Source organism: Anoplolepis gracilipes, chromosome 9, assembly GCF_047496725.1.
Source record: "Anoplolepis gracilipes chromosome 9, ASM4749672v1, whole genome shotgun sequence".
Taxonomy (NCBI): Eukaryota; Metazoa; Arthropoda; class Insecta; order Hymenoptera; family Formicidae; genus Anoplolepis; species Anoplolepis gracilipes.
In genome coordinates this window covers 12,221,170-12,248,875 of record NC_132978.1, presented here as the reverse complement: position 1 = coordinate 12,248,875, position 27,706 = coordinate 12,221,170, and the positions used below count along the sequence as shown (strand labels likewise).

Sequence of the window (27,706 nt, the reverse complement as noted above, 5' to 3'; positions counted from 1 at the left end):
TCACCGCGGCTCGAGTGGCGAGTATCCCGTTTCCTTTAAAAGTCGAGCGACGTTGATGAAGTATGCTGTATGTATGTACATGGCTGCAGGTACGACAGCAGGATTTAACCAATATTTTACGCGATACATCAGACACATTGAAATATACTAGTAATATTTCGTAAAAACGCGATAATATAGAAAAATAATGTGAAAAGTAATCTGTAAAAAAAATACTGATGTGCAAACTAAAATAAGAAAGTGAACATAAGCATTATCATGTACAACTTTTTTGTTTTATACTCAAGAGTAATATTCTGTAAAAGCACCCAATGCATATAAAAAAAAACAAAATATTGTATATACGCGATGAAAGTTTCCTTCTCTCTCTCTCTCTCTCTCTCTCTTTTTATCTCTCCTTCTGTTTTACAAAATTAATAAAATTTAAAATAGCTTTTTGTCGCTCCGTTGCTATCTGTACAAAGTTTCCAAACACTTCGTGTTTCATTAAGAGGGAACGATATAAACTAAGCATTGCGTGGTCGCTCGTTACGCCGTAAGGATTCAATTAGGAGTCTCAAGAGAGAAGCATGGAAGGCGTTGATCGATGAATTAAATCGCGAGCGGCATCGCGGCCGGCTTAATTCATTGACTTTGGAAACTAGTTGGTGAACTCCTGGAGGTAAATTCGTAGAGTCGCCGGGAATGGTCGATTCGCGGCGATAGATATACTTCTTCGCCTCTTCCGCGTCGATTTTACGACTAATACACGTTCACGAACAAAGCCGTGGCTTATGAGAATAAAACTTTCTTATTGCCGCGAAATACGGGGATATATAGTACTAGAGCTTTTCTTCTTCTTATTCTGATGCGAGTTGATTTAAAAACTTAATTCGATCTTATCGGCTTCGATACCGCAATGGTCTAAATTGGTAATTCGTTACACGATTCAATATATATGTAATGAAATATGTTACATACATACATACATATGCATTTTCTATGGTTGATATTTATTGAGTTGATAAAAAAGAATATCTATATTTATTCTATAATTGAGAAAAGTACGATGTAGCCCTTGACAAATTACAAGTTGATCTCGTTATCGAAAAATGATGTAATACAGGAATAGCTTTAAAATTGTATAATTATATTTAAAAAATAGAAATATAATACTTGTCGTTATTATGTCGAAAAACGATGTCTGATAAGACAAAAAAAAACATGTAAACAAGATTATTAATTACTTATAAAATGGATAATTGTTTTACAATTTATTGAGTATTACCGCTTGATTATTCCGACAAGTAGTTCAATAAATACGCGATTGATTATGCAAATACGTTAACTTATCCTTCGTTACTAGCAATTTTGAGCACTATGAAAATGCGTGCAATGTTGTGTAAGTAATGTAGAATAATGCGCCGTTATAGTTTAAAATATATGCAAATAACTTGCTATGCTCTTAGTTTTTAAAAAATAATTTTAATATTTTTAATATTTTTTTAAAGGAAAAACAGCTTTCGTTATTTTAAAATATTATAATGTTATATGATTTGTGTTTATATTATATTGAAATGCAAGTTATTTGATAAAATAGAGAAATAATCACTAAAGTAAAAAAACAAATCGTATTTCTTAAAAATATGAAAGGTTTTATATGCCATAATCTTTTAGAGATTTCACAGATTAACAATTTTCTTTGCAAATGCGTTTCAAAGTTAACTAAAAGGGACACTTGCTACAAGAAAATTGATTCTATTGTGTGTAGTTACGCGATTAATGCGGGTTCACACTCTCCAGAAACTTTGCAATAACCATGAAACTTAATAGAACGTCCTAGTATTATCATAACAAAAATTGACCCAATTTTCATACATTGTCCAAAGTCTAAAGAAAATCTCTGAGAATCTCTGCTATATCCGCGTCCCGAAAAAAAAAAAAAAAAAAAAAATGGCATGTTTAAAACATTAAGCCGCATATTCCTATAATTGCTATTAACTCTCAAAGTTTTCCAAAAGAACGCAGCGCGCTCGATTAAACATTCCAGCACGTGGCGTTGAACGAAATTCTTTTAGGAAAGAAGAGATCTGTGTAATATGAATTTCACGGCGCTGTAACATATCCCTCCGAACCATGCAAGCCTGAGTGTCCCTCTCTGCCGAAGTTTGTATATCGCCCGGTAGTTTGAACCAGTTTCGCTGGAAATCTGGAAGGGTTGTACAGAATGCAAATAAAACGGATGGTACAAGGAAGACAAGACAGAACGAATTCGCGAGAGCGCGCGACGGGGGAGGGAGAGAGAGAGAGGGACGCGCGGATGAGAAAAGCGCGGATCCCGACGCGATCCAAGTTTCGTAAACGACGCTACTTAGGCGATAAATTGAGCGCGGAAACTTTTATCCCCGGCCGGCGGCGACGGCGACGGCGACGGCGATGGCGACGGCGACGGCGGCCTCTCGTTTTGTTAACTCCGGGTGACGTGTTGCGAAAAACGGCGCGTCACACTGGAACACCCGCTGAGAGATCGAGTTTTAATGATACTCAAACACCTCTGATCCTCCCGGACCCCGAGGGATTATGTCGGATACGCGTTTTTTACAATTTTACTGCGAAAACGTCAAGTTATCTCTAGGTAGTTATGTTCTTTGACTTTTACGCTCTCCTCCTTTCCCGATTGTTCGTTCGGTGCTCTTTAATGAGGTGCTTGCTCGTAACGACGCCATCTCGAGAAAAGAGCGTCTCTTACGGTCGCGGCCGAACGATTAGGACAGACTAGAAGGGCACGTTTCTGCAGCCGCGTCGCGTGAGTTGCAAAGGATACATCCCCTTCTCCGGAGAGAAAACACATCACCGCACTGCGCATTTCCTATATATAGTTACTAAAATATCTTTCGGCGTGCAATGCACATCGTGATGCACCTTTCCCCGAAATTAACCATCAAGCAAATGCATCGGCTTAGAAACGATATGAAAGGCATTCATCATCGAAATGTCTTATGCAAAACGGCCTAAACTCTCACGCGCATCTGCGCGTAAATCTCACAGCCATTAATTAGGCATCTATGTTGCATCAACCCTTGTAATTAGATGCAGTTAATAGTTGGCTGCCGAGCTCGGGGAGCATCTTGGGCTGGAAGTGAAACTCTGGTAATCCCTGGGAAACGCTTGACAATACACGTACGTGCACGTGAATGCTACAGGGTACGCATACACGTCTATATTGATTTCACGTCTGTGTGTATGTGTATACAGGACGGTTCATTTTGTGTACATGGTATATTTTCATGGATAAATATTCAAGTAAGAATTTGCGATGTGTTGTATATTTAAACGTTATTTAATTAACAATACTAGATTATTTATTTTATTCATTCAAATATATCTGGATTTATAGATGTAATAAAAATCTACACGGAAAAAGAAAAAAGAAAGAGAGAGGAAAATAGAGTAATAAATAATTATTCTATATTAAATTTTTTAATTTTTTAAAAATATGTTCAGAAATATGTGCAACATAATAACCATTCACACGGGTTGTAAAAATGAATTTAAAGACTTTATCTAAATAATTGTATAAAATCAACATTTCTTTCTTTTTTCTTACAGAGACACTCTGTATGTTCTTATATGTATATCGTTACAAATACAAAGACAATCAACAAATGCATACATACGTAAAATTCACATTGACACAAATACGAAGGGGATTGTTCAGGCTCAGGCGGAGTTACCTGTCTCCGTACCCCTGATTTGCTTTGCAGAATACAGGCGTCCGTATAATTAAGCTGCTATTTACAGAGCCCTCCCGTTTAGCTGTCGGACGGTACTTTTGCCGAAACTGTGTAACTCTGAATCTAACGATGGGATTTCGAAATAGCGGGAATTTTAGTTTGCGTTGCGCAGGGCGAAGGTTATGTTTATACAAGCTTATGGAGGATACTACTAATCTAGGAAAGTGCGTCAGTACTTCCTCAATATAACCTAATAGAATTAGGCAACAATATTTTACGTGTCCATACTGCATATACATACACGCATGAGCGCAAGGAAAATATTCATTTCTTTCTAACAATAAGTATGATACATTTTCCGAAGATTAAGATAAAAACTTGAACAATTTGTTTGCAAGTTTTATATTTGTCTAACATCCATGTAAAAATCTACAGTTTTATTTTATATTATTATTATGCGCGCATTAATATGACATGTATTCACGAATGTTCGTTATACGTCAAAGAAATCTGTAAAAGTACGTATCATCTAACGAGAAAAAAAATTTGAAAGAATGCTTTCTAAAAAGTAATTGACAAATTACTAACGTATAACTATGCTTGTGTATATGTATCTGACAGAAAGTAAATGCGGAAAATGTTTACTACCGCAAAATTTATACGTTATATAATAACTTATCTGCCCTGAGTTATATCGAATTACTTGAATGTTATATATATATATATATAACATTCTATATATAGATATATATGTATATAGATATCTGGATTTGCCAGATAATAATCAAGTAAACCTCTAGGGGATATATACTGCTTAACGATCCCGAAGAACTAACAAACTAGGTAGTGTTATATATCTGCATACGTATTTGAGAAATGCAACATAACAACGACAACAACGACGACGGTTGTTCAGCGGTAGGATTATGGAAGAGTATCACGTATTCAAAACTTTCGCCGGAGCGTACCGTTTCATCGCGGAATCGTTTAATCACCGTAGAGATGCCGACTCTTAGTGAATGAATTTTCCGTTGAAACGTTGAGCTTTTCACTAATAGCGACGACTCCGATATGTTCGCACAATGATATGTCTCTTGTCATTAAATAAAATTTAAATATAAAAATCTACCGTTCGTTTTAAAACGTAAATTTTCACCTGAAAATATATCTGATCATTTATCATTAATTTATCCGATCAATATCGTTTCCTTTATTTATTAAATCTATATCTCGTATTAATTTTTATATACAATTATTGTGATTTTAGTTCTCTCTACTTTTTCAACATTTTTATTGAATAAATTTGTTTGCTTCAGTTGCAATATATTCAATACGATCCATATTTTTACGTTATCTTTATCATCAATATTACCATAAAATAAAATAATACGGAAACTTCATATTTTAAAATTGAACTCGCAAACCCTTTGCACGTTGTATGTGACAACATTATTCCTTAAAGTAACTGCTACCTTCTATAAAGCATTTTATTACCGACCATTTTGTTGGAAGAAAACACACGCGTAGGAAATGCAATACTTTTATTACTTCGTAAAGCTCACAAACTGCATAGCAATTCATTTGAATTTAATTGTTTTATACTTAATCGAGTATTCCGAATTTTATATTTTTTGAAGTGTATATGTGTGTGTCTGTGTGTGTGCGCGTGTGTGTATAGTGTATACCGTTGAATAAATAATTTACGAAACTTCTAAAGATTAAAAAATCGTGATACGAATTCGGAGAAATAAAATGACTTGCAAAAATAAGATTCTGTATTTCTTTTACTGTCAATGACGTTCTCAACCGTAATTCGTTGTCGGCCATTAATCTTTCGTATCGGAACCCCTGGTCGATCGTAAACCTTTTTTACGCGACGGTACTTCTAGTCCTCGAGTTACTCCGTTTCGCTTTTGACACGATTTAACTCGGACGTTCACTACCGGCAGCATCCTGAAGGAATAACAACAAAAGATCCACTCAACACCTGCCATGCCGCGTAATCTGGAGGCAGCTCTGACGTATTCACGTCGCTCGCTTCCGAGGTAAACCGTTACACTCGGTAAAACTTTTTTTTTTTACTACTGACACAACATCGCGAAAATGTCAAGCCGGGCTTACGATTATTACGTCCCACCCTCGAAGTCGTTTTTTTTTTTTCTCGAAAAACGGTGGAAACCACGGGGCGACATTGCACGCGTCCGGATCTCCATTATAAATGCCACAGAATTTATTCCCACCGTCGTCGTTGAAGCGACGAGAATCTCGCATTAGGGGAAGGGGGGGGAGGGAAGAGAAAAAGAAAGAAGGAGTTAAAGGTCACCCTCGCATTGTTTCGACGGAAAGTCGTTTCATTCCGGGAAAAATGGTAGCGCGAGACGCCGCACTCGTTATTACATAATTCACCAGATAAGGCGACGCGAAGTTTGAGATGATTTGAAAGGCTCATTTGCCGTCTCTTATTGTTAGAGATAGGGTTACATGCGAGAGGGAAGATCCGACGCCGAGTGTACTATTCGGTGCAGGGTTATTCACGCTGCGCTTTAAGCTAATGCACATCGTTTAACCCCTTCCCTGCGGAAAGAGTATACAGAAGCGCATTTGCAATAGCACCGTAGATGTAGATTTCTCTTTTCGCACGAAATAAATGACTTACGTGATGTTGGTTATCTATACAGATTATTGCGACTGCGTTAATTACACGTGTAATAAAAAAAAAGGATATTACGCAAATATCGATCAAGTTGAATGACGTGAAAAAGATTGCTAAACTCTTTTTGTTAATTGGCAAAAAATTCAATATGCATTGTAGAAGGCGATTAATATGTGCATTTCGATCTTTTGCGATAAAGTACAAAGATTCGGGAATATAAATCTTGGAGCATTTTTCAGAAAATTGGCAATTACGTTATCGCCATTAATCCCCTGTCTCCGCTTTCTTATTAAAATATTATAGTAGCGTCTGTAACTAATTACTTTTGCAACATCCGGTATAGTCACGAACATCGTGTGTTATATAATGCGATGATTAATGGAGATTATTTATTTCTCGAAACGCGGGGCAATATTATTACATTACGTAACATTTGTTTATACTTTAAGAAATAATATGTATACGTATAGAATTTTCGTATAAAACTATCCATTTATTTTTTCCTCTATTTAAATATTGCCTTATATATAATATAACTTTAGCTTTCCCCTTTAGAGTATCCTTTATATATATTAAATATTAAATATAAACTGTGAAATGTGATTATAATAGAAACTTATTGTTAAACTAGCAAGAAATGACTACATTATAATGTACATAACTCACGAGCGTGCAGCAGTTGCATTAATCTAAATAACGGGAGAATCATGCGACGTATTTACGGAATGTAAAAAGTCTGCGTTCTGTGTGTAAATTATATTAGCGCTAAAGAAATAGAGTTGATCTCTCTCTCTCTCTCTTTCTCTTTTATGCGCTATGTAAGTCATTTTACCCGGATACAATTCATCATCTAAATATTTTTAAACAAATGTATCTCTCTTCTTTATACCGGTAGGAAAATAATATTCTACACTTTTCTACCGCCATTCGATAAAAAACTTTGTAAAAAATTTCGAATAAAGGTATATATTGATATATTTCTTTAGAAAATTTATACATATATAGACTCGCGTCCACAGAAAGCCGTTTCGACTGTGGCAACGTTATTTTTAAAATCAGAATAAATTCACATACCGTATCGTTTGCATTAATCATCACTGCGTACGTTTCGCGCATCATTTGTCGTGGACTAACGAACGCGGGAGGAGATTTACAAAGAAGCTGCGATACCAAATAATAAATAATAATCCCGCGCTCACGCGGCGTACTATCGTACGACGAAATTAACATTGTTTCGCGCAAGCCTTTATCGAGGCTGATGAAATAGTTATCAAAGAAATGTGCGGCATATGACGAGATATACGGGCCCCCGAATGCATGAAACTTTAATCCGCGCCGCTGCGCAAGAAATAAAACGACCGACGTGACGACGAACCGTGCCCGTCCTCTTCTACCGCCACGTGCGGTTTCAGATCGCGGGCGGATAATGTCGCGGTAATCTGTATTAATTTATAACTTGGCGTAACTGTGTCGGTGCTCGGTTTTGCCGCGAGGACTTTATCGCATCGGCACGTTTATACGTTTTCGCGCTGCGTGAGTTAGCGGAGGAAGAAAAAGGGAGGGCAACAAGACTGTACGGAACCGAGGGGGGAGGGGGTGGACGAGCGGAGGATGGAGGACGGAGGTCACGATGGATTCGTTGGCGGTTGCGAGAAAACGACGCCGGGGCCAATCTCTGGGTCCGTTTTCACAATGAGGAGAGGGGGTGGGGGTGGGGGGTGGGGGGAACACATTTATTCCGCGGTCGCGTTTTTATTATCCCTCGAACGGGGTTAGGAGGAGGAGAGATTCGGATACGACGGAAAACGAGCGGGCGAAACTTTGATAATATCCAGCGGCAAGTTCGTCGACCGTGGCGAAGGCGGCCCGATTCCGCCTCGAGTCTTAATTGAGTGCGTCGGTAAGTGAATATGAAATACGTAATATCTTGCCTCTTGGTGAGAGGCACCAAGTTGTCTAGCGCGAATTACTTGTACGGTACGGTCCGGTCACTGTTTGAAGATATCTCCCTACCCGCGATATTACTGTGTAAAAAACCTTAATTAATTAGTTGAGATGATAATTATATACGTTACTCTCTTGCTTCTAGATATTATAAATTGCATAGCTGATATTCAACTTATTCGGTTGCCTGTGGTAAACGCGAAATTACAACGCAAACGGATACGTCGGTTATGGAGCATGGAAAATGAAACGCGCAAATGACCCGATTACTTCGTGTCGCTGTTGTTAGCATAAATTGGCAGTCGTGTTAAAATTGAAAGACCGTCACACCGTACCTACCCGATGGATCGTAGCTATCAGCAGTCCATTACGTAATCCGTTTGTATATCTTGCCGAGGTGTTTATCAAAGCGACGAATGTAATTAAATGTATTAAACCGGCCGAGAGCTGGCAGCGTTGCTGTTGCTTAATCAACTGTGGCAAAATTGAATGAAAGTGCAGCGATCGACCGATAGCAAATAAAGCGCGAAACGCCAAAAATATTCAAAGAAGCGATGTTTATCGATCGTATAAATATTGGTTGACGTTGGAAAATGTCTGTGTATAATTCCTGTTTAAAACAATATTTTATCTCTTCTTCACCCGTGGGGAGATTTATTTTACATAATTCAGATCACAAACGGTTATCGTTGAAACACAGCTTGGCCAACACCTCTTTACAATTGTGTATCTAGCAGTGTTCATTAACTCGGTCGCTGGCCGTGTTGCGCATTGAATGGCAGTAAAATTGATTAATAATTGCGCGCACGATGAGCTTTTCCGTAGCCTGATAAAAGTCTGTTATCAATAATTTCCTACTATTCGTGGGCATTCGATTAACGTGCTTGGATTTACCAAAAATATGAAGGGATATTGTGCTAATGGCGATAAAAATATCGATAAATTAATGTTGCGAATGCTACTTTAAATGCGTGATTTTCATCGAAACATGGCTTATCACCAACTACTGCGGCGCGCGCGTAGAAATCATTTTACTTTGCAAATATTAATCCGATAAACTCAACTAATTAATTGTATCGTTAATGCTTTCTGAATCGATACAAATATATAAGTACATTGCATGTTTCAAGTTAATAAAATAAGTTTACTAATTTTCAATAATCCATTTTAATTAAATTTTTTCATATATGTATATATTGTATAAATTTATGCACAATAATACTTTATAATTTATTGTATAGATATTGTTTAATTTAATATGCGATACACTTTTCATCAGATTCGTAAAATATATAATTTGATTGTAAAATATTCAAATATGTAAAATTAAAATATGAAAAGATTCCAGAGTAGCAAATATACCTTCTCTACGGTTATCATCTGCCTGATATAAAATAGGTAAAATGAGGAAATGTGAACAGAACGTGATACGCCTAGACATGTGTCGGTTCATTGGCGATGTCAGATCGCTGGTCCTTTGGAAAGGGAAATAAAGAAAAACGATGTAAGAGGAAAGCTATGAAGAAGGATTGCCTGCCGCTTATCGTGTAACGAGCTGCCTTAAATCTAGCATTTTTTTATTTGCTCGCGCTGAAAAGAGGTGCAAGGTGTTTTACGGAATCGATTCTCTAGAGAGAATTATTTTCAAGATACGCTCTCTCGATCGTATACGAAACACTGTCATGGATGCATCGGCGATACTCATTTTGCACGTACATACTCCTCTTTCATACAGCTATTGGCTGACGTATATAAACTGTTTTAATCACCCCTCCTTTCATACTAGTTTTGTTGGCTTAAGCCGGGGCTTATGCTCTTCGCGCAGCATTGTTTTCCCACTTACGGGTCTCCCAAAGCAAAGGAACTCACGCAAAATTTACATTTCACCGCCATCGTTTGTGGCCCTTTCGACTGAAATTCGATCGAACGGTCCAGATTATCCTTTATAGTTTTAATGAAATTTAAGTATTTACACATGCCAGCCAAATTTCATTTTCAAGAAAATGAAGTTTCAAATCCTCCGCAAACAGTTTGTCGAAATACTGTATAATTAACAAATTTTTTGTTGACAATTTACTATTGATATTATGATATTATAAGATATCTAACTTTTAATATCGTTGATGATACCGCATAAATGCAAAAGTTTAGTTAATACAGTGCGATAGTAAATTATGATGTTTGATGAAAATTCTAGAAAAAGATTATCAAATAATATGATAATAATATTGTTTCACCAAACAATAATATTGATAACAAATAAACTGTAAATCCAACGTAAATTATATATCAATCAGATTTACTGTTGACAGTGAATGAACATCATTTAATGAGGCATGCGTCGAATATAGTGATCACTTTATTTTCTACTATGTTCTATTAAATCTGTATTTCTGTCAGTATTAATTATGAATATGTATTAATAAATTTCGGGGGGGAAATATTTTGGTAATATTCGATCCTATAACCGTTCGATACATTTTTGAAAGTACATATTAAAATATAAAATAATAATTACGAATTTTATGAGACATAGACGTAACAAAAAATATTTCACGTTGTGACGTTTCAGTGAAATAGCGAAGTAAAGCTCAGATTACAAAATAATGGCGGTGAAGTTCTGGATGGACGATCACGGTGAAACGGTGAAATGAAGATGGATATACGAGAAATGGCACGATAACGTCCTAGAATAGAATAGTTCATCCAACCCAGATGGATCATTAATTCATCATATAAATTCGGATTAATTAATAAAAATTACTTGAAAGTAATTGCCAACCGAATAAAACGAGCAGGCAAAAAAGTGGTGCGTAAAAGACGTTAGATATATGGATTTAAATAAATCTGCAACACTTTATTTGAAACGTGAAAAGTGAATACAACACGTTTATACTCGTGTTTCGAACGAATGAAATCTACATTCCTAAGTCAAAGATAGATGGACGAAAATAAAATTTTTATTACATATTATTTCCGTATGTGATAATTTTAAATAGTACATGACACGTGACGTGTCATCTAGAACTTGTTTAGACTCTGATTGCTGACATAAATATCTGAATTGCGTGTGGATTTTAATTAGCACCGCCATCATGACGAGAACCTAAATAGACCTACACTTTCGAGCGTGCAAATTGCGTGCTCAAAATGATCTTTGCGGCGATGATTAATTTTCGTTCGTAAATTGTTTCGAACACTTGCCGGTGATTAAGTTATGATAACATTACTTGGAAGTGGATCATGACGAAGAGTAATGACGTATTCGTCGCATGCGAAGGAAAATGCGGTCACACATTCTAAATTCATATTGTTCCGCAGGAAAGTGTACAAGTTGTGATACAGAGCGACATGTGTTAACGGCGAATCGAATAACGTTCCAAAGTTCGTGGGGTAAATAGCTTATATAGATGCCTTCTCCCTCTGCTATGCATATTATCTATTTATATTCATATCTGTTCGCATATCTACAGACCTATATATTTGCGCAGGCGACGGTTAAGCCGCTCAGATAGAGCCAAGCCAATTGCATAATCCACGGTAAGGTAGAACTTCCCAAGTGCGCAGTTATTATCATTTCTAACAGCCATATCGACCGTTTTCGCAAGGGAGATTAGCTATTACCGCACGATCGGATCGTGGAAGCAGCGCGTAGTAGCACGGCTTACTTACTTATCATCGATTGAACAATCCGTAGCTATGATCAAAGGCGCGGTTATTACAATAGGAAATGAAACGGGTGGTACCGACTTTCATCGTAACTGCGTTACTGTAACTCTTTGTGAGAATCGCGTTCATCCACGTGCATCCAGCAAAAGAGACTAATTAATATTTTTCCGATACGTAAGACTGCGGGGAATAATAGGAATACTAACTGATGCGTGCATATTTTTTTATTTCAATAGTGAATTAGCTTCTTTCTTTCTTTGTATCCTGTGCCATTACAGAGATGATTGTTGGATTAAAAATTTATTTTGCGATATTTCTTTTTCAATTTCATTCGAAAAGGATAACTCATATATTTTTCATAATATAATGTAAAAAGAAATTAAAAATGTAAATAAAGATAATGAACAAGACTTTTTTTTTTTTTTTTTTTTTTTTTTTTGTAATATTTGTATTACGTTCTTCGTCGCACATATTTTGCAAAACTTTTATGTGTCTATAAATTAATTACTTTGGGAATTCTTCGAAAACAATGTTTCATTATTTTAAATAAACCGTTTTATACACGATCAAATAGATCCAATTAACTTTTATCTGCAACGTTAAATCGCGTGTCAGCTGTAAACTTGTATTTATCCTCCAAGGGCTAATACGCAACAGTACACGTTACATATTTCCCAACGCGTCAGATAACGCAGACTTATATACGCATGAGCAATGTATTACGATATTATCGCTTTTGCATTGTAGAATATTCCTATATTCTACATCCCTATATTCTATAATAGCTGTATTTTACAGAGTTTGTATGCATGGCATATAGAAGATGCGATGTTGCGTTTTACGTGAACAGAATAACGTTTGAATTACGTTGTACTTTCTTTTGCGGAAGAAATCCGTATATGCGTTCTCTCTCCGTGTACGAATCGTACGCGGAACACGCGTGGCTCGAAGTTTCGCAAGAAAACAATAACCTCCATTTCTACTCCTCGTTCCATCGAAAATCCTTCGTCATATCGATATACGTCTTTCCTTAATGCCTTGACAGTGCACGCGGCTGCTGTCAATGTCATTCGTTCGCGTCATTTGTGTCTGGTTTATGCAGGAAAATTGGCGCTCCCTGATGATGTCGGCTCAGAAGGCCGTAATCCGTAGACTAACGCGCGCAGCATGCATGAATACAACGAAACCAAACTTACCTAACAACTGTTGTGACTGCAACCGCATGTGTATAAACAGCGACGTGACTAGAGGTACACCCTTCCCGGAGCGTAAACCGTAGAGATACTTCCGACCTCTCGTTTTCCTCTTCGCGACGCCAATTACGCCACGCCGAATCCGCCGCTTTCTGTTTCTCCTGTCGCTTTCTGTATCTGCCGCTGCTATCATCCTATAAACAGAATATGTATCACTTGAGCATGGCCAATTATGAAGAGCGCAGATGCGCGATACGTAGGTACTTCCTACGTATAATTGGGCGATATAACTTTCTTCATTCATCTGAATCGTATGCCTTTTTCGGTTTTATCGCATTTTATCGCGACTGAAGCTGTAACTCATTTAATATATATTATGACGAAATATTAAATTATCATCAAAATAAAAATTCAGATAACGTTATGCATCGTTATGTACGTGTAATGTATGTACATGTACATTTATGTAGAACATTTTTAATTAATATAAAGGTACAAAACACACACACATACACACAATATACGAGACACATATCTTTACAATAAAACAATAAAAATTAACCCATGTTAGTTAAAAGAATTCTCGCTACCCGTTTCGCTATGCGTATATACGCGCACGTTCACGCACATGCGGATGAAATTTGTGTCAGAGAAGATATTTACATGGAGTCACAAATAGTTGGCTATGAAATAAAACAGCGTGTACTCTATTGTATATATGTGTACGATGTTGCAGATTAATAGTAAACTCTTTGTATAGTACACCCCTGTGTATAATACTGATGCATTTATATATTTACTTTACTTGACCGGCGAGGAGATATACGGCACCGCAGGGAAAAGGCAGTGTGATTATTTGAATTTTCCCAAAAATTTATAAACCCATTACGCGCATAATGATACTTGGCGCCTTATATAATCGAGAGAGAAGTTAACGTCAATTAATTATTCTACGTCTTCCGTTTCCAACGCCAACCAACGATACTTCTATATGAAGTTAGACCGAGCCTCGTATTATTACTGATATTGGAAGACTGCCCGATGATTTTATCGGTGAACCAATACGTATATATATTACCTTCGGGCAATCGATTCACAACGCGCCCTTTATATCCGCGGGCGATTGCCGATATAACTGGGCCGAGTCAACTGGAGTTGCATGACTGCACAACCGTACGCGCGAGCACGTGTGTTTACACACATCATACCCTTACCGTTTCGGATATGCCGCGCCTGTATATATAGGATAAAACCGCGATCCCGCAATAGGAGTGGAACGAAGCGATATAATGGGAATACTTCTCCCGGGTGCATTCTCTGCCTTTTGTACATTAAACAAGTGCGCGTACGCCCGCGCTCGTGTATAGGGGCGAAAAGGGGGAGGGGACATGGCGGAAAAGGGGTGACTGGCGGACGGAGGGCGCGGAATACTGCACAAGGGGCGAGAGCACACCCCGTGTTCGGGATTTGATTTACACACAGCGCGGGCCATGTCGCTTTTACGCGAGGCACCGAGGTCGTTCCGGCAAAACTGCGCTTACTGATCCGGGGGAGTTGGAACGTATGCGCGTAGTAAACTTCGTCGACGCCGTCGTACACGACGGGAGTAATGTTGCTCGCGACACTATAATCTGCGTCTCCGACTTTCGTACAGTATTTGGCCAATAACGACTCTGTGATGTGCTTATACACCTGCGATGGATATAGATTTTGCGGCGAGAACTCGGACGAGTTTCTAGAAGCAGTCTATCTACTTTAATATCGTGGCAAATAGAAATTGGATTTTTCTAGTTGCGAGGAATTGTGCAATTTGTCGGAGATATCTGATGTAGAATGTCCTTTGTCTGTTTCTAATATTATATGTTATATATTTTATACATTTACAAATAACATTTTATATAAATTTATACCGAATTCAGTTAGTAAATTAGTGTGCACTGATACATTAAAGGTTTTTTTGTACACAAATTTACAATGTAAACGTAAGTAATTAAAACATTATCTAATTATAATAATAGAAATTATATTATTATCGTTATTCATAATAAACAATAATAATAGCTTTTCTAATTAATCGTTTTACTTTTTTCATTATTTATGCCACTTTATGTAAATTTGTATACAATAACCTGTTTGTGTGCACCAGTGCGCACTAACTAGTGCAATTCAACCGATTTATTATTATTATTATACGTATACACAGATTATTTTATGGTTTTTTAATATGTTCGTGAAATTATTAAATAATGATCTGTATACGTTATACGTTTTTGAAAATTGAATTACGTCAGAGTAGGTATTATTTGAAAATAAAATAGATTTGAAAATGAAATATAATCCAACTATGAACAAATTTGAGATAATAATTTTACGTTACATATGGTTGTTACAAATTATACAAAATATATATATCCGAATTAATTGACAATTTGCAATGTAAAAAATGTATTGCCTTTGCAAAAGGAAGGAACAACTTGCGCAACTGTTATATATTTATTTTGCCTTGCGTTATATTTTTTTCAGAGTTGCCAAGCATACGTTACCACGCTTCTGCTCAAGCATTGTGTAAGGAATATGATTTATACAGTGCGCCTGTGTCGCTTTTACATGGTTCTGAGGGTCATGGAAATTCATAAGTCGTTCCGACAATACTGTCCTTTCTGATTCGGAACGTAGAGCATGCAAATTATAAATTAAAATTAAATAATGATGTTTAAAAAGATTCTAGTTATCTATTAAATATAAACTTCTATATACGACTTTATTATCTTTTAATATAATTTGATAAATTTACGAGTGTTTATTTCTTTACTTATTTATTCGTTTTGTACTTATTTATTTCTTTTCTTTTAAGATTATACTTTTAATCACTATAAATAGTGTTATTTGAATATATTTCTAAATATTGTTTGTTTCTGTCCCATCAACACTATATTAAACTTTTAAATAAAAGAATATTGTACATTAAAGACATGTTAAGCAAATAATAATGCTATTAGAATGGAATAGTGCTGAAATAAAAGCATTATGCACATTAATATGAAATAATAATATTAAATATATTTATATATTAGTGACGTGCATAGAGAATTAATCACATTAGAGATGTATCTCTGTATGAATCGTTATTATCAATATTATTCCGTCGGCTATGAATGAGGAAACAAAATGAAATGCATCATGCTTGCTGTGGGATTTGATCGCTTTCTAACTGAATTGTGTAATCCAATTCTATTTCTGATAATTATACTGTATACATGAAAACTTAATAATGTCTATATATCATGATTCTCATTTGATTACATAATGCATAACTGCGAATAATTAATTAATTAATATCAATTAATGAGTAAAACATCCGATTTACGCTATTTCGAAATTAATATATCTGATTAAATCATTAATGTGCTTATGACAATTTTGTATTAATGAACAACAAATGTCTATAATGTTTGCTAGTTAGGTAATTGCTGTTAACTGTGTAAATAGAAAACTAAAAGATATAAGATATTCAAGGAATAAATACACACTTCAAAATGTATGAGCTTCAATCTGGACTTTTCGCGTTGTAATTAAATCCATAAAAGCGAAAGTGTCAAATGGTTGAGTAAAGAGAGGATGAGACGCGATATAAAGATCGACTCTCGTTGCGTTCAAAGGTAACACAGCAAAAGCTGTCATCGTTAGATACGGTAGACTACAGAAAGAGCTGTGTGAGCGAGGTCACCGAATGTTTGTAATCAGTCGCCTAGGTTGTTAGGCACCGTATATACATTTACGCTTGCGAGCATGAAAGTACCCCTTTCAGTAGGTTTCCTGCCTTTTGAGATAGGTGTGGATAACCAAAGCGAATAGTATCTTTAATGAACTCCTACAAAATTGTATATATGCTCTTCACACGTATGCAACGTAAAATAGATATACATCCAATACTGTAGTGTGCCTTCATTTTCTCGCATAATTTTTTCCATGAAAATAATATTTATTAAATAAAGCAATTTCTTTTCAAATAAAAAGTTAAATTTATTAATTATTTTATTAATTTATTTATACTCTAAAAATTGATTAAATTATTATATGAGAAAAGTAAATTTATTTATAGTAAAAACTGCAATTAAAATAAAAGCAAATTAAAATATCATACAATATATATAATATATTTTTTTGAGCGATATGTTTATGAAATATTAAAAATATTTAAAAATTTATTCATGTAATAATTATTTTTATTTAACTACCAATTTCAAGAATGCATTTTCATGAATATATTTTATTATCATTATTGTGTATATTGAGGATTATTAAATATTATCGCACGATATCAATCCTTTTTATTGAGTAAAATTTCTAATTTTTGATCAATACAATATTGATTTTTCATTTTTGGGAAAATAAATAAATAAGTAAATATATATATATATATATATATATATATATATATGTATACATATATGTTTGAAGTTAAATGAGATTCTTTTAGATAAGCATTTCTTCTTCTGGATAGAAGAGTAAATCGCAGAGATGGGATGGCAGCTGGGATAAGAGGCGCGTACAGAAGAGGGAAATTAATCAGCTGAGGAAACTTTTCTCGTGGAATGTTGAGAAACTACAAATTAAATGACTGCGCCTTTTTAAGCAACGTTAAGTGGCTCGCGAGAGATAGCAACCGATTTCTTTCAGCTGTCACCCAACTGTTTTTACACGCTCTGTATCGCCAAAAAATTTAGAAAATAGCACAACGTCCATGTTGTGAATTCATCAAAAAATTTTTTTGTTATCATACAAATCAATACGTCTAGCGTAAAAATTATTTAAAAATTATTTTAATCACGTTTATTATTAAAATTCTTTAAAAAAACCTTGAATATGCTCAGAATTATAATAAACGGGGGAGTACTGTTTTAAAATAGATAATATTCTTGAAAATCGATCAGCGTATCTTTTCGATACTTATATACGTGCGTGTGTGCTCATAACTCATATTTTATAATCATTTTTTTTTTGCTTTTAAAAAATCTTCTACAGACTATATTTAAAACCGTAAATATCTGAAAATTTGATAAAAAATGAGAAGAAAATATTGCAAGTTAAAATGAAATGCTGTGTAAAAATTTAGCACCTTAATTTATCCTGAGGCATTTTCTTTAGTTTAACAGCAAAGAATTGTCTGTTTAAACTTAAGAACTATAAAACTATTATTAAGTCAGAATTCTTAATTATTCATAAATTTTCACGAAATATGCTAGCTTCACATATTTTTGTCATATAAGCGGTATTTTATTTACTCTAATGAAAATAATTTTGCCATTCTCATTGTAATGCATTTACTCCATAAAGCTTAATTACTGCAATTTACAGAGGTCGTTATAAATTTGTTAACTTTATATACTGTTGTGTTATATTATGTTTGCAACTGAAATGACAGAATTGAGTCGAAAGTTAACGTTAATCAATCTTATCATGTTTTCATCTTTTAAACCGAGTTATACAGAGTGTCTACTCAAATCTAATTAAAAAAATTTCCTGAAAATTCCCTAATTATCCAGGTATTTTTGTTCAAAATTCCAATATATTTCATAAGACTTTCCTTTCCTTTATAAAAGAAATCTCTGAGAATTCCCGTAGTTCCAAGGAGTAACCAAGCACTCTGTTCTATAAGAAATCATTATCTGCTTAGATGAAACAATTTGTGAATGCAACATCTCAATTATACGAATGAAACTGGTTATTGTTATATTACGCACGGCATGTTTTGTTTATATTGTTTATTTAAGTCGATGCTATTAAATGAGATTATAAAATACGTAATTTTTCAATTATCATTAAATAAATTTCATTAATTTTTATTACGTTTAAAAAAAATATATACATTGTTCCTTGAAAATAAATTCTTAAATTGTTTTAACAATTGTATATATATATATATATATGAATACATATTTGTTAAAACAATTTAAGAATTTATTTTGAAGGAATGTCACAGATCGTCTAAGACGACAGCTAATCGATTGATATTCCATCAGTTGATGACACAAAGATTACGCATCTCTAATATTTCATCGACGAGCATACCATATCTGAGATCAAACGCGCGAGTTTTCTGGATGTCCGGAAATTACATGTCATTGCCAGAGTATAGGACGTAGGGAAAAGTAGTCTACACATCTCATGCGCTGCGCGCAACCTGCAATTCCTGTGCGAAATCAATCCCTGATTCTTCTTATGATGAATGTTTTTAGAAGAAACTTTAATATAATTTTTATATTATGTATTGCATTACATTATATTTATTATTAATATAACATATATATTATTCCTTCATTTATCATACTAATTATCACTATTCAGTTTTATTACGTATACATATATTAGATAGAAGCGTAATTAGCGTGTTTTACATACAGCATGTATTATAAATGCAATTTATTTATACATTAATAAGATTGTAAAGCAACACTTGTAAAGCGTGATTTAGCTGTGTGTAAAAGATATACACACAGCTGGATTTCATTTCCAGCCAAGATAGAGAAGGATGTAATATGTCGTTGATTTGACAATAAATAACGTATATGGATAAGGTTACGCAGAAGCGTACACGTGAACGGCCATGGGCAGTAGAAGCCCTTCAATTTCGTGTTCAATAAATTTGCTCGTAAAGAAAGAGAAAACAAGAATGCATACCGCGCAAACTTAGTGCTTTCTTTGCACGGGTGATGAATTTCAATATTTTTTTATAGGTCCTTCGTAAGAACGTTCCACGATAAATCCCACGAGAACTCGTGACGCTGCGACGGTCGTAGTCTCCTTCAAATCGTCGAATCAAAATTGAAAAGCACATTTCACCGTCTTGGCCTTCACGAGCGCGAATCTGCCGTAGAAATAAACGTAAACTGGTGTTCTCGTGAAATGCATACAACACGAGCGTACAACTATGTAGAAAACGCATTTGAAAATATACCTTGAAATATCCCTAAGAGCTTTATGCGCTTGGAAATTTTTCATGTGGAAATTTTCAGCAAGTACATACTTATTTTCATACATTACGCGTAAAGCTAATTAATTGTTTATAAGAAGCATTAACTTAGATAATATAAATGTAAATTTTAACTATACGATTATCTACATTATTTTACTTTTATTTTTTAATTTTTATTATTTGCGATTTTACAACATCTCATGTTTGCATGATATTCGCGTATCAGATGTTCCCGATAAAAATGTGTCGTAAAATTTGGACCTAATTCTTTCATTTCTATTTTCTCATATTTAAGTCACTATTTGGCATTATAAAAGATATTTACTGTTTTCACAGAACACATTAAACGCGAAATATACACTACCTTCGAACGTTTCTGCAACTACCTATAATGTACAACTCGCGCAGATACTTCTTTTCGCGACATAATTCTCATTTCACGGGAGCTTTCAAGCCGAAACTTTTTTCCCGCTTATTATTCCGTTTCCCCCCGCGTGCACCCGAACGTTCCATTTAGTGGCTCAAATGCGCGAACAGCGACTGTGTCGCATAAATTGCGAATTTTTCGCGGACCGGCACATTTGTGTCATGTTTCCTGTTTATGTAAATACGAGCAATAAATCGTATCCACTCATGAATTCGTTCCTTCCGTTCGGTTGCCTTCCCGGCGTGGCCGAAGAAATTGAATTTTGTGAGCAAAAGATACATCAATGTGACCCAACCAAAGTTTGCGAAACAAAAATGTATTACATTTACATTAAAAAAAAATTAATCTATTAAAGTACTGTTATAAATATGTAACAATTAAATGTATGAAATAGAGAATAGATGATTAATTGCAATGCAGATAAATATATAAAAATTTTTATTAAATTTTGACTAAAAATAAAAAATACACAAGGAAAGAAAACGGAATATATTTATATAATTTTCGGCTGTCTTTATACGATAAGCATTCGAATAAGAAATTTTTTTTTCGTTTGATAGAATCAAATAAATCGTGTTTATCCATATAAACCATATGTTATTTAATGCCATCATAGACGTCGAAAAGGATGGAAAAGGCATTTTATTCATATTGAAAAAAAGTAATCGTATTCCTTCTTCCGATGCAGCGACATGACACGCGTATTGACATTGAATTTTATAGTGTATTGTACCGCGTTCGTCTTAAGAATAGCAAGTTCAAGCGAACACTTTAGCATTACTTCCTAAACCTCGAATTTATTCAAACAGCGTAGAGAGCCGCGGGCTTTCAAATTTCCATAATCTCTGCGTATGTTGTAAGAAAGTTACTCCGCAGGTGGGACTTTGTTAGAGGAAAATGATACATACGTACGATACCGTCGATCATTATAAATGATCTTTGAACCAGATTAATGTTGTGGCCACGAGGAAAATTGAACGAGCGTAAATTGAAATCGCGAATATATCGAGTAACGTAATAGAATAACAAAGTATTCATTATTTATCATTAATGAATTTATATACGATAATCTACTCTACGTTACGTTAATCTACTTTTCTAGAAAATGTATTAAAAATTATTCAATATCCAATTTTCTTCTTCTGATAATTTTATTTGTTATATTTATATAAAAAATGCAATTTATATCGAAATAAAAAAGAAATGCTTTACCTCCCTGCAATGAAAATATTGCATGCCGTACGATAGAAAGTTTGAAGTTGAAGAGTAATCTGACACTAAATGGCAACGTACACGCATATATACACATGTATATACGCATGTGAACACTCACCATTACCAAACGTGCAGAGCAGCCCTCTTCCCTCTCGATGAATCTGTCACGAAGCGATCGCTCGATGCACCTCGATATTCATCGACGCACTCACGGATACACACTCCTGATGTTCGATCACCCTCGCAAATAATACAAAGTTTACGGAATAATGCGACAGGATGCGATCGATATCGCTGAATATCGAGTGAATATCGAGAAATACATTCGATTGCCCGATCGAACAGATTAATTGACGCACTAGCACTAGAACGATCGTCCGTAGATACATTCAGCACTCTTTGTTTGCCATACGTACACGCTTTCGACCGACGTGAAAATTAGAGAGAAGTTACGCACCATCGGTATACATGATGGACACGAACTGTTACACGGATATCACAGCCAAGTGGAATCATCTATTTCGATTAATGCGTCGCGACGTTCCATTGATGCCTCTCTCAATGCTTCTCCATGTTTCGGAAGGGTACTTGGGATATATACAGACAAGCGAAACAGGCGTATGAGAGAATAGATCCTGTCGACGGACGCGTCGATGCAATCGTGACGTATATGTTACAATTATCGAGAGGCACGCTCACGATTATATATATATATTGGCTAAATAATAATTAATACATTCAAGCGCTCGTTAAATTTTGCACTTTCGACCTCGTTTATACGAGAAATTCAAACAAATATGCGGAAAGACAAAGCGCTCAAGACTTTATGTAGGACCGGTCTATAATACGCAGAGAGCAAGCCTAGATCAAGAAATAAGAGCTCAAGGCGCAAGAGAGCTATTTCCGGTGTAAGAACTGGAGTAAGGGCGTGAGCAAATAAAATTTTATTTTCTTACTCCTACTTCAACTTTTACTTCTTATTGTAGACCTTACACTATACACTAGCGACGTGAACGCTATCAAGATTCCCGCGTTTTCCCGCGTTTTCTCGCCTTCGCGCAATGAAAAATTCGTCAATGACGTAGTAGCTACTTCTCCAGATGGAAAATATAATTAGTTATAGCGAGAGATCGAAATCACATTGTGAGTTTATTATTTCGGCAAACTAGGAAATACGTGTGTATTAAAAAGCTCGACTATTTTAATGAATACTTAATCAACGGAGAAAAACATGAGAGATATAATTATATCCGCAGAGAGCAAAGGATCGACAAATTACCTTTGTATCGAGAGATTCGTTAATTGCGTAGTCTATTGACACACTGAATTGACATTGGTTTATATACAAGATTCGTTCGAAAGGGACACAAAACGCGAAAACAGAGATCAACCACGACTCGACTACGCGCTATCAATTTACAACGTGAATTTTCACCTCGATGCTTTCAAAATTCAATTACATGGTTCGTTCAACTTCACGCAATAAGCAAAATTCCTTAGCGACGCGACGACTTACTGATATATATAATGAGAACGCCAACATCATTGAAATAATTAGATTATAATAAAAGATTGAATCTCATTTGAGTTTGTCTGTTCGATGTTATTTGCTTTTGGCAAATTATTATACGAAAAATGCGTATATTATTAGAAAACCGATCGTTTTGATGAATGCTCGATCGACGGAACGCGAAGAACGAAGGACTGATTACCTTTATATCAGGAGAGATGCGTCAATCACGATGACTGACAGACTGAGACGATCGTTCGTCTGTCGGTCATCGATACCGCGCGTCCGACACTTGTTTATATATATAACACACGTGTTCGGGATGAGTAAAAAATGTGAAAACATGAATGAAATAGTGACGACTCGGCTGTATTCGGGGGCGCTCTACAACGTGAATTAAAATTACTACTTCCAAATTTATAGAAAAGTTTTCTTAACGATGCAACAGTCTATTAATATATATATTGTTCGGTTCGATATATGTTGTAAAGTATATATAAGTACATATAAAATTCATGATCGATGTAAAACGGATATATCAAACGATTCGTATTCAAAGTGAACCGATATCGAGCAGACATCACAGCAAATCTTATACATACGTTAGCAATGGCATATGCAAAGCAGATGGTGGTCGTTTGGTGCAGTCAGTTCCGCTCCGGGCTACATCTAAAAATCGCAAGGATAATAGGATAGTCCTCTTCCGGGATTGGAGTTATACGCCGTGGATAAGTTAAAATATTGGAAATACGAAAAATAATTTTTCAAGATGAATCGATGAAAAATATGTGAACAATGAAATATGATAGCTGAGTGGAAAGACAAATTCCAGATTACGAGAATCGAGTGCTCATCGATTTTTTGCTACGTCCAGCTATCTAATTTCATCCGTGCGTTCGTTGCTAATATTAAAATTCCGATTTATTAAATTTGATAGTTTTTGCATTCGCGGGAATCTCATAAAATGAATAATATTCTGCGGTCTCGTAAAATAATTATTACCCCGCAATATCAATGTCAGTTGTAATCTAAAATTATAATTTTTTCACAATTTTTTTTTTTTTTCATACAACTAGTATGTGCAAACGTAAAATTATTTTTGCTAAAATTGATACTTTTCATTGACATTAGGTTGAATATTAACAAAAGCGGCAGTAAGGTAGATCAGGTGACGTTTAAAATCACATCACCTGCTGAAGCAACGGCACTAACAATAAGCCATTAATTTTAATGCTAGTCTTGCAGAAGACCACGTTATACTCGGATATACAAAAGATCCACTGCGTTTTCCGCGTAGGGATTTCCGTAAACAGAGTTTCTCGTGTTGAAAACTTATGGGGCAGAATCTGAAATTTTTATTTAGTGAGAAAGTTTTACACCTTTTTCGTCTCCTTCCTACCATGAAGCTTGCTTTCCGGTCTCATGTACTAAGAAATATTCGTTCGTGTAACTATATCACATAAGACGACACGCGATGCATAAAGCCTTCCCATCGGGACGATCTTTGCGCAAACTTTTTTGTGTTCTTTAATCCAGTCATTCTACTTGTAGTCAAAATTGAGTTTTTTAAGAGTTAAAGATTTAAGAGTGTATGCATTATTAAAATGTTTTATGTACAAATTAATTATATCATTTTTTAGTTAAGTTTCTGTTTAATAATGAAATAATCGCACTATTATTTGTGTACAATTTCAAATATATTAAATTATATTAAAAAAAATTTACATCGAATATTATAGACATTTATCTATAAATGAATGAATAATTATCATTGTCGAATAGAGTGTACAGAGTGTAAAGGGTTAATTGTCACTTGTCATAAAATATATACTTTAACTGTTCGGAGGTTTCAGCTGATCTCATAAATCAGGCAACAAAGGATCAAACTACTAAAAGAGATTCCTTGCATAAACAGCAAGTACGTGCCAGCACAGCGCAAAGATGCACGTAGGAGGCATACGCTACCTTTTCTCACGCCGTTTCTCAGTCTCAATTTAAATTCACAGCTCGCACCATAACCGCGTGATTCACGATAAACCAGCGTCGCGAACAAGATTCTGTCGGGCAGCAAGTTAAACGTATACTTGTCGTTGTCGTTCCATTTTGGAAAAGTTGTGGAATTAATAATGGAAAAAAAATACTTAACGAATTTATCTTATTAAGATGTCTCTTGTAACAGAGTATAAGTTTGTTTAATCTCACATTTATTATAAAGTAAAGCGCAATCATGTTTCTAAAAGATAATAGGAAGACGAGTCTGTGCGAAGATGTAGAGCATGTGCCATTTTAGTTACGTATTGCAAATGGAACCATAAGTCAGAAAAAGGAAAAAGGTGGAGTTATTTTATTTGATAAATGTATGGGAGTATCTGACAGCTGCTGCAAGAAGGCCGGTTCTCTTCTGTGCTTTTCTCTCTTTTCTCCCTCCCTCCCTCCCTCCCTCTCTCTCTCTCTCTCTCTCTCTCTCTCTCTCTCTCTTTCTCTCTCTGTCTTCTCTCTCTTTCTTAGGAGTTGCATCTCTCGATTCTATTTTCCAACTTGAGTAGGATAAGCGAGGGGTAGCAGCGGGTGTCGAGTTGGGTCGAACTCGCCACTTTGCCTTGGCTTAAAAGGACACTCAAGTTGGCGTAGCCGAAGCTTCTTTAGGATGTTTGGAACTTGCTAGTCGTCAACAGGCACGGGGGGTGTTGTCGCTGATTCTAAATGTCTTTTCCTAACGAAGAAAGCATTAGTGCTTTCGAGAGAGTGAAATTAAAGCGTCACAAATTCTTACTTAATAGTGAAATAATAAAGTTTCTATCTATCTCTCTTTTTTACGGATGTAGCTATCAATTTATATATGTATATTTATTATTTAATGTTATATTACAATATTTAATCTTATTATTATTATTATATCTTATTATTTAATCTTACATTAATTTATATAATATTGTACATCTTACAGATATTACTAAGATTTATATATGTATTTATTATTTAATGTTATCGTACGTAATTTAAATGATAGTGTATCTCGTAATTTACTCTCTTTACATGCTATAAGCGATTTTATTAATATCAAATTTATATATGAGTTTATTTGTGTGGTCTCTGGTTTGAGTTTGAACTGTTACTTTGCTAAATGAGAGGTCTTCTGGGATCAGTAGATGATAATTTTAAGCACAGTTATACTCTGTGCTATAATTTCTAATCATTATGTTACTTTGTACACAAGGTGCAGTGGAATTTATTAAATTTACAATTATTGTGTAACTTTTATATTAATTTTTTTATGTAGAAATTATAATTATATATGTAGAAATCTAGTTACGCACATTCATATAATTTCTTATATGGATATAAATAAATTTCACGCAATTATCTTTAAAAAAAGATTTAATACTTTTTCTTCACGTCTCGGAAACTGACTATACAAACTGACTATTGAAAATTTTGATAAAGCTATCTAAAATTTTTACGAAATATTTTCTCAACAAAGATATATATATTTTTTATCTTCGACTATATCCAACTAGCCAAGTTGACCAAGTTGTTCAATTGAATCTGTCTCATTGTATCCTCCAGTGAAACACACTGAGCGCCTTATTTCCCACGTTCGATCCCCGATGACGACTTGACGTCGCCATACTCTTTTGAAAGCTAAGAGTAACTGTGTTTCCTCGATCGAAAGGTCATGCAACGTAGGAGCGAAGCACTTCGGCAACGAACCAGCAATTGCCAGGATCGATATTTTGCGGTTCGGTTATATATCGAGTTAAAGACGGTTCCCCGCGGAGGAGAAAGGCAGCGACAGAGGCGCCGAAGGGAAGTGGTAAGAGGGAGGCTGGGGGGTTGCCGCTGAAATTGAGATGCCTTATCTCGAGGATGAGAAAGGAGCTTCCGGATGGAGTGCAGTCGAAGTGAGGTCTCGCAAAAATCTCCCGGGGAATAAAAGGGGATACTGCTTGCGGGAACACCAAGCAGTTTCAACGGGTTCGAACCATTCCTGTCGTTCGTACTCGCGTACCCGAGATTCCGCGATTCCAACTAGAATTCCTTCACGTGGAAGTGGAAGTTGGTGAGAGTGAGTTGAACGGACGTGCGCGAGGTAAAGTTACTGGTTGCTTGGCCCTCTTGGGTGACATTGTTTACTGTTTTTGGATAATGCAACTTAGCTTTATTACAATATGCCCGTTCTCTGGGAATTAAGTAGACATATATTTTGATGAAGCAAAAAATCAATCTCTTGATCGTACAACAACATACTTTATTTATCCGTTGTAATTTTGATATCTTTGCCTTTTAGTTTCTTCAGTTTTGATGAAATAAAATGTTTAACTTTTAAACATTTCAAAATTTCTATTATTTATAAATTATTATGAATTACAGTAATCTTATAATTAGTTAGAGTACAGTGTAACTGT

At 35.2% G+C, this 27,706-nt stretch overlaps 1 protein-coding gene and 1 long non-coding RNA gene across 3 annotated transcripts in view; one reads left to right on the top strand and one right to left on the bottom strand.

Moving 5' to 3' along the window:
* The window catches only part of LOC140669328 (lachesin), a 128,352-nt gene that overhangs the window by 32,531 nt on the left and 68,115 nt on the right, over positions 1–27,706 (top strand). The gene's annotated exons all lie outside the window — the stretch shown is intronic.
* The window catches only part of LOC140669332 (uncharacterized), a 191,378-nt gene that overhangs the window by 102,774 nt on the left and 60,898 nt on the right, over positions 1–27,706 (bottom strand). Inside the window, exons 1-2 of one of the 2 annotated variants that reach the window (XR_012047326.1) lie at positions 16,703–16,749; positions 13,176–13,366 (exon numbers count right to left, since the gene is read on the bottom strand). This is a non-coding gene — a long non-coding RNA (uncharacterized lncRNA). Of the gene's footprint in view, positions 1–13,175; positions 13,367–16,702; positions 16,750–27,706 lie in introns of those variants that run through there. The other variant, XR_012047325.1, reaches the window with a different exon arrangement.